At 46.1% G+C, this 7103-nt stretch overlaps 1 protein-coding gene across 2 annotated transcripts in view; it reads left to right on the top strand.

Moving 5' to 3' along the window:
- Positions 1-440: 440 nt before the first annotated feature.
- OSMR (oncostatin M receptor) overlaps positions 441-7103 on the top strand; it is a 65860-nt gene continuing 59197 nt past the window's right edge. Inside the window, exon 1 of one of the 2 annotated variants that reach the window (XM_052659139.1) lies at positions 441-512. The gene's annotated coding sequence lies outside the window, so the exon portion shown is untranslated. The remainder of the gene's footprint in view (positions 513-7103) is intronic. The other variant, XM_052659140.1, reaches the window with a different exon arrangement.

The following is a 7103-nucleotide window of genomic DNA, read 5'->3' as shown; positions in this document are numbered from 1 at the left end:
TTGTGCCTCCAGGCCGGGATAACAAGTGGCCCCGCGGGACCCCACCCGCTTCGCTCCGCTCTGCTCCCGCCCGGGTGGCTGCCTGCGGGGGCCGCAGCCCCCGCCCGGGTGCCCGGCCCGCCGTTTTCGGTTTCCACTTTTCCTTCCCAGGCCTCGCCCACTTCCTTTCCCACCGGTCCCCGCCCGGCCGCCGAGGCCCGGGGTCCCGCACCTCTGCAGGGTCCCATCCGCTCTCCCCCCGGGGGACCCAAAGGAAGAGAATTCCTGTGGGTCCCGGGAGTGCCAAGAGTGCGCAGCGAGACGGGAAATTGCAAAAGTCCTCGGCCCTCTGCCCTCCCCCGCGTCTTTCCCGTAATTCCCGCCCCTGGGCGCGCGCCCCGCAGCTGATTCATAGGCCGGGCGCGGGGCCGGCCCTGCACGTCCGCACCCGCGCTCGCCCGGGCCTCGCACCGCGGCTCGGCAGCCCCGCCGCCGACGACTCGGCCCGGCTCGCGGAGCCCTCGGCCCGCGGGGTGAGTACCCGACCGCGCGCCCCGCTCGCCTCGGCGCGCGCCGCCTCCCTCCGTGTATTCTCCGCCGGCCCTTGCCGTCGGGACGCGGCCCGGAGTTCAGCCCCCTGCTCTCCTGCTCGGTGCCCCGAAGCCTCGCGTTTGCTTGGGCTGGGGGGTTCGCTCTGCCCCCGAGAAGGCGTTTCGAGGGTTCCTCGCCGGTGACCCGCGCCCGGGTGCATAACTACTCATTCTTGCCAGAGCGCACGCCGCTGAGGTCGCCACGACGGTTCCCACCCTGCGGTTACGGTCCCCATCCCACCGCGTCCTTCGCAAGGCAGTCGGGGGATATTTGTGGGGTTAAAATACCCATTTGACCCACTTTTGCCTCGTTCCCAGCACCCCAAAGTTAATTGGGCGTTAATTGCGGTCTCCAGCCTTCCCTCACGCTCCTTTAATGCCTACCTGACGGTCATACCTCTCTCGGTCGGCGACCTCCCTCCGCCTCCCTCTACACCTGGAAGCGAGAGGCGCTCACACGCAGGTGCAGCCGAGAAAGTTCTTGGGGATGCGGTGGTGTCTGGGGTAGACGCCAAGCGAATGGAAGGAGCACCGAGTTGGCTGGTTGGGCGATGGAAGCCTTGTATTTGTAACCGCGCCGCCTCTCACGCTTTTACAGACAGCCCTTTCCTAGGCAAAAAGCACGGAGGGGTTCAGTAACTTGTCCAAGACCATAGAGCTGGCGTCGGTGGCGGTGACGTCGCGGAGTACTGAGAGCCCTTTCTTGACAGCCTTTGGCCCGCTTGGGCCTCCATCCGTCCTGCCTGCCTGTCCTGTGGCTGGAGACACAGTATTCAGTGCCACGGGGCGAGGGTGCCTGGTAACTGACAAGCTTGAAGACTCTGAACAAGTTTAATCTCCAACTCAAGAGGGATCAGTGTAGTCAGAGACTATGACAGAACTGAATGCCGTGTATTTAATTTGAGCTAGAAGGAAAGAGAAGAAGGCAATGGCAACCCACTCCAGTACTCTCGCCTGGAAAATCCCATGGATGGAGGAGCCTGGTGGGCTGCAGTCCATGGGGTCGCTGAGAGTTGGACACGACTCAGTGACTTCACTTTCACTTTTCACTTTCATGCATTGGAGAAGGAAATGGCAACCCACTCCAGTGTTCTTGCCTGGAGAATCCCAGGGATGGGGGAGCCTGGTGGGCTGCCGTCTATGGGGTCGCACAGAGTTGACATGACTGAAGCGACTTAGCAGCAGCAGCAGCAGAAGGAAAGAAGCTGTGGGTCTTATTCTCAAGGCTAAACTGACTTTAGGACGTAGGTCAGGTTAATTTATGGCCTCAGCCTCTGTTTCCTCCTCTATGAAATAATAACTGTTCACACTAACTATGGATCAGGCACTAAGTACTGTACATATATGAGAATGATTTAGGCTTCACCACTGAGGTGGGTAACAGTTTTCCCATTCTGATTTTATCAGTGAGAAAATTGAGGCCCAGAGAAGTTAAGCAACTTGTCTGTGGTTACACAGCTAGCAAGTGACAGAATCAGGATTTGGCTTTGGAGGCTGCCTGTAACCACTGTCTGTGTCTCAAAACTTTAGGACCCTTTGTGGAATGCCCCCCGCCCGCCCACCCCCTCCCCCCCCATGTATCAGTTCAGTTCAGTTGCTCAGTCGTGTCGGACTCTTTGTGGCCCCATGAATTGCAGCACGCCAGGCCTCCCTGTCCATCACCATCTCCCGGAGTTCACTCAGACTCACATCCATGGAGTCCGTGATGCCATCCAGCCATCTCATCCTCGGTTGTCCCCTTCTCCTGCCCCCAATCCCTCCCAGCATCAGGGTCTTTTCCAATGAGTATGGTGCTTCATTATTGTAGCACTCTTTCCTGAGAGTGCTTTGCCTCTCTCCTGAGCTGCTTTAATCTGCACTCAGAGACCCTTGAATCTGAAGAGCACCAAATAGTCATAGTGGCCAGGGGTTTCCAGACTTAGCTGTGCCTCAGAATTATTCTTGGAGTCTTTAAAAGCACTGGACACCAGCCTCAGTTACCAACTCAGAATCTTCAAGGGCATGCTGAGTTTGGCACCTCCGCTGATAGCTTTCAGTATCGTTAGAATGCCTCCAGTGGCAGGGAGCTCACCACCTAACATTTCATTGTTGGATAGGGCTAATTCTCAGCTGTAACTTGCCTCCTTGCACCTGTTCTGCCTCCTTGTACCTGTTCTGCCTCCTGTTGTCTCAGCAAATGTGTCTAAACCTTCTGTATCAACGGCCACCTTGAGAGGAAGCGGCTGTCTTAGGTGTCCAGTGGGGACTGGAGCCACACTGGGGAGAATACTTACTTATACAATGGGTTTTTCCTTCTCCCTCTTTACCTTGAAAGACTGGGAACGCCTGCAGTGGTGCTCAGAGGTGTTCCAAAGTCTGTGTTGTTTTTTTTGTAGCCCATTTGTCCTGAAAAATGAGCCAAATCAGGAAAACGATCATGGTTCTGAAAGAGGTGGTGCTGTGATTTGACAAGAGGAAAGAGTGTGTTTTCCTTGTGGGAATATTGTAGGCTCGAGCAGAAGGAAAGCTGAGCAAGTGTCATCTTGCTCTCTTTACAGGAACACTGGGCCCTAGCCCTGCTTTCTCTGGAGGAAGTCCTCTTTGACTGAACAAAATATATGAAATGGGGAAATACAAGACAGATAAGAAGTTGTGAGAAGTTCCCTTCCCTCCAAGCAGGATTCCTCATAGTTCTGTAGCACAGATTTCTTTTATAGAAGCTGTGTCCTTGTGTTCACAACCTTCTATTGGTTTTCAGAAGTTATTTACTCTAGTTTATCTGTTTTATTTTTTATGTTTTAAAAATAATACAAATAATAAATGAATATATATATGAAGCATGGGGGGAAAACGTAGAACTGCCTTTGTCACTCCTATTCTTACTCAGAAGAGGGGAATTTCAGGTTCGTACCTATTATTCCAAGACTTTTTTTTTTTTGGTATACATTTGCAAATATATATGAATGTGGTGGTTTAGTCACTAAGTAGTGTGCAACTCTTGCGACTCCATGGACTGTAGCCCACCAGCTCCTCTGTCCATGAGATTGTTCAGACAAGAATACTGGAGTGGGTTGCCATTTCCTTCTCCGATATGTATATATACTATGTTTTAATAAATGTAAATGAGATCTTACTATCATTGTGCAGCTTACTTTTTCACCCCCAAGTCTTAGACCTCTATCATGTCTGTATGTGCCTCTTTGATTAATGGCTACATTCTAAAGTAATAATATTTATTCTTATTTCTAATTATGTTAGCTAGAGATATTTATTCACCCTTTCCCTTATTGATAGACATAGAAGTTAATTAAAATTATTCAGCATTAGCAAAAGTGCTTCAGGGAAAATTGGGCATTCACTTTTGTGCTTAAGCCTGAGTGTAATATCCTGAGAGAGAGATTTGTGGATCTAACAGTTTATCCATTTTTCACTTTGGTAGATAAAACTCTTCAAATTGCACAGCTGACCCACCTCCCTCCTGCCCCCCGCCAGGTACTGTGAATAATTTAAACTCAGCACACGAGAATTTGTTTTCCTCATCCTTCCTAACACTGGGTATTATCTTTTTTTATCTGAATTTTCCTGGTGATGAGTGAAACTCAGTAAGACATTTTAATTTGCATTTTGCTCATTACTGCTGCAGTTTAATATCTCTAAATGTTTATGGATTGTGTGTTTCTTCTGTGAATTACCTGTGCACATCCTTTGCTCACTTTTCTATAGGGTTGTTTTCTCTTGTTTCTGTTTAATGCAGAGGCTCTACAGGTATTCGGTTTCTTAATCTGTTGTCTCTTACAGAGGATGCAAATATTTCTTCTAGTGTAAAGCTTTTCCCAATTTTTTTTATTGTGGTAAAATACATAATGTAAAATTTATCATTTTAACCGTTTTGCTCAGTCCCGTCCGACTCTTAGCGACCCCATGGACTGCAGCCTTCCAGGCTTCTCTATCCATGGGATTTTCCAGGCAAGAGTAGTGGAGTGGGGTGCCATTGCCTTCTCTAAGTACACAGGTCTGTGTTATTAAGGACATGCATATTGTTGTGCAAGCATTACCACCATCCATCTCCAGAACTCTTCATCTTGCAAAACTGAAATGCTGTACCCATTAAATGATAACTCCCCATTCTCTCCCTAGCCCCTCACAACCATAATTCTACGTTCTGTCTCTATGAATACTCCAGGTACCTCATAAAAATGGAGGAGTCATATAATCTTTGCATTTTTGAAACTGGCTTATTTCACTTAGCAAAGGGTCCTCAAGGCTCATCCCTGTTGTAGAACGTATCAGAATTTCCTTCTGTTTTAAGGCTGAATAATATTCTATTGTTTGTATATACCACACTTTGCTTATTCATTCATAATGCTTTTATTTTTAAATATCTTTTGCTGCACAGAAGTTTTCTTTATTTGTTTTTAAATGTATTTATTTTATTTTTGTCCATGCTGGGTCTACGTTGCTGCGAGGGCTTTTCTCGAGTTGTGGCGAGTGGGGGCCACTCTTCCATGTGGTGTGCCAGCTCTTCCTTGTGGGGGCTTATCTTCTTGCAAAGCATGGGCTTCAGTAGTTGCAGCTCATGGGCTCTGGAACACAGGCTCAGTAGTTGTGATACATGGGTTTAATTGCTTCGTTGCATGTGGACTCTTTCCAGACCAGGAATGGAACCAGTGTCCTCTGCATCAGCACGTGGACTCCCATCCACTGTACCACTAGGAAAATCCTGCAAGGAAGTTTTAGATGTTTGTGTAATTGACTGCAATCTAATCACTTACGTGCTTTGTCTAGGTTAGAAAGAACTTTTTCAACTGAAAATTATTTCTAAGCTTTTATTTTTCTAATAATTTTATTACTTTGGTTTTATATTTAGCTTTTCAAAATACCAGATTTTTGTATAAGATGAAAGGTAAAATGCCACAACTTTTTCCTTAAGTTTTAAGCAGTTGATCCAGTGAGGCTCTGAGTGCTCACTTCTGTCTGATTCTTTCATGATCCTACAGACTGTAGCATGCCAGACTCCTCTGTCCATGGACTTTTCCAGGCAAGAATACTGGAGTGGGTTGCCATTTCCTCTCCAAGGGATCTTCCAAACCCAGGGATTGAAACCACATTTCTTGCATCCCTTGTATTTACAAGCAGATTGCTTACTGCTGTACCACCTGGCCTGGGAAGATATAGTTGATTCAATATGGTTTGTTTATAATCATACTTTTTTCCAACTCATTTGAATTCTATTATTTATAGCAAAATAAATTCCTGTTTATATAAGGACCTGTTTGAGGATTCTATCTTATTTCATTGATCTATTTTTGTCTCTTCTGCCAGTTTCACTCGTATCACTGAATCACTTCTGCTATAACTTCAGTTCAGTTCAGTCGCTCAGTTGTGTGCAACTCTGTGACCCCACGGACTGCAGCATGCCAGGCTTCCCTGTTCATCACCAGCTCCTGGAGCTTGAGCAAACTCATATCCATAGAGTCCATGATAGCATCCAGCCATCTCATCCTCTGTCGTCCCTTTCTCCTCCCACCTTCAATCTTTCCCAGCATCAGAGTCTTTTCCAGTGAGTCAGGTCTTCGCATCAGGTGGCCAGAGTGTTGGAGTTTCAGCTTCAGCATCAGTCCTTCCAATGAATATTCAGGATTAGTTTCTTTTAGGATTGACCGGTTTGATCTCCTTGCAGTCCAAGGGAGTCTCAAGAGTCTTCTCCAACACCACAGTTCAAAAGCATCAATTCTTCAGCGCTCAGCTTTCTTTATATTCCAACTCTCACATCCATACATGACTACTGGAAAAACCATAGCTTTGACTAGATGGACCTTTGTTGGGAAAGTAATGTCTCTGCTTTTTAATATGTCATAGCTCTTAATATGGTCATAGCTTTTCTTCCAAGGAGCAAGCGTCTTTTAATTTTGTGGCTGCAGTCATCATCTGCAGTGATTTTGGAGCCCAAGAAAAGAAAGTTTGTCACTGTTTCCATTGTTTCCCCATCTATTTGCCATGAAGTAATGGGACCAGATGCCATGATCTTAGTTTTTTGAATGTTGAATTTCAAGCCAACTTTTTCACTCTCCTCTTTCACTTTCATCAAGAGGCTCTTTAGTTCCTCTTCTCTTTCTGCCATTATGGTGGTGTCATCAGCATATCTGAGGTTATTGATATTTCTCCTGTCAGTCTTGATTCCAGCTTGTGCTCCATCCAGCCTGGAATTTCACATGATGTACTTTGCATATAAATTAAATAAGCAAGGTGACAGTATACAGTCTTGATGTACTCCTTTCCCAATTTTTTTTTTTTTTTATTTATTAAGCAAATATTTAATTTAATAAACAAATTCATTTATATCTAACAAAAACAAATTCATACAATATCATGAGACAAATATTTACGGCAATTATAAGTCTGAAACAAGTCTCTCATTCAAATATCAGTGCATCTAAACTATTTAATTCACTAAATTATTATCTTTTAATATCAAGAAACTAAACACAAGATTTAAAAAGGAAAATGATAGTTTCAAAGTAACTTTCCTCTCATTTAAAAAAACCACAGAGTTTT

The sequence above is a fragment of the Budorcas taxicolor genome, chromosome 20 (assembly GCF_023091745.1).
Source record: "Budorcas taxicolor isolate Tak-1 chromosome 20, Takin1.1, whole genome shotgun sequence".
Taxonomy (NCBI): Eukaryota; Metazoa; Chordata; class Mammalia; order Artiodactyla; family Bovidae; genus Budorcas; species Budorcas taxicolor.
This window is presented reverse-complemented; position numbering and strand designations above follow the sequence as displayed.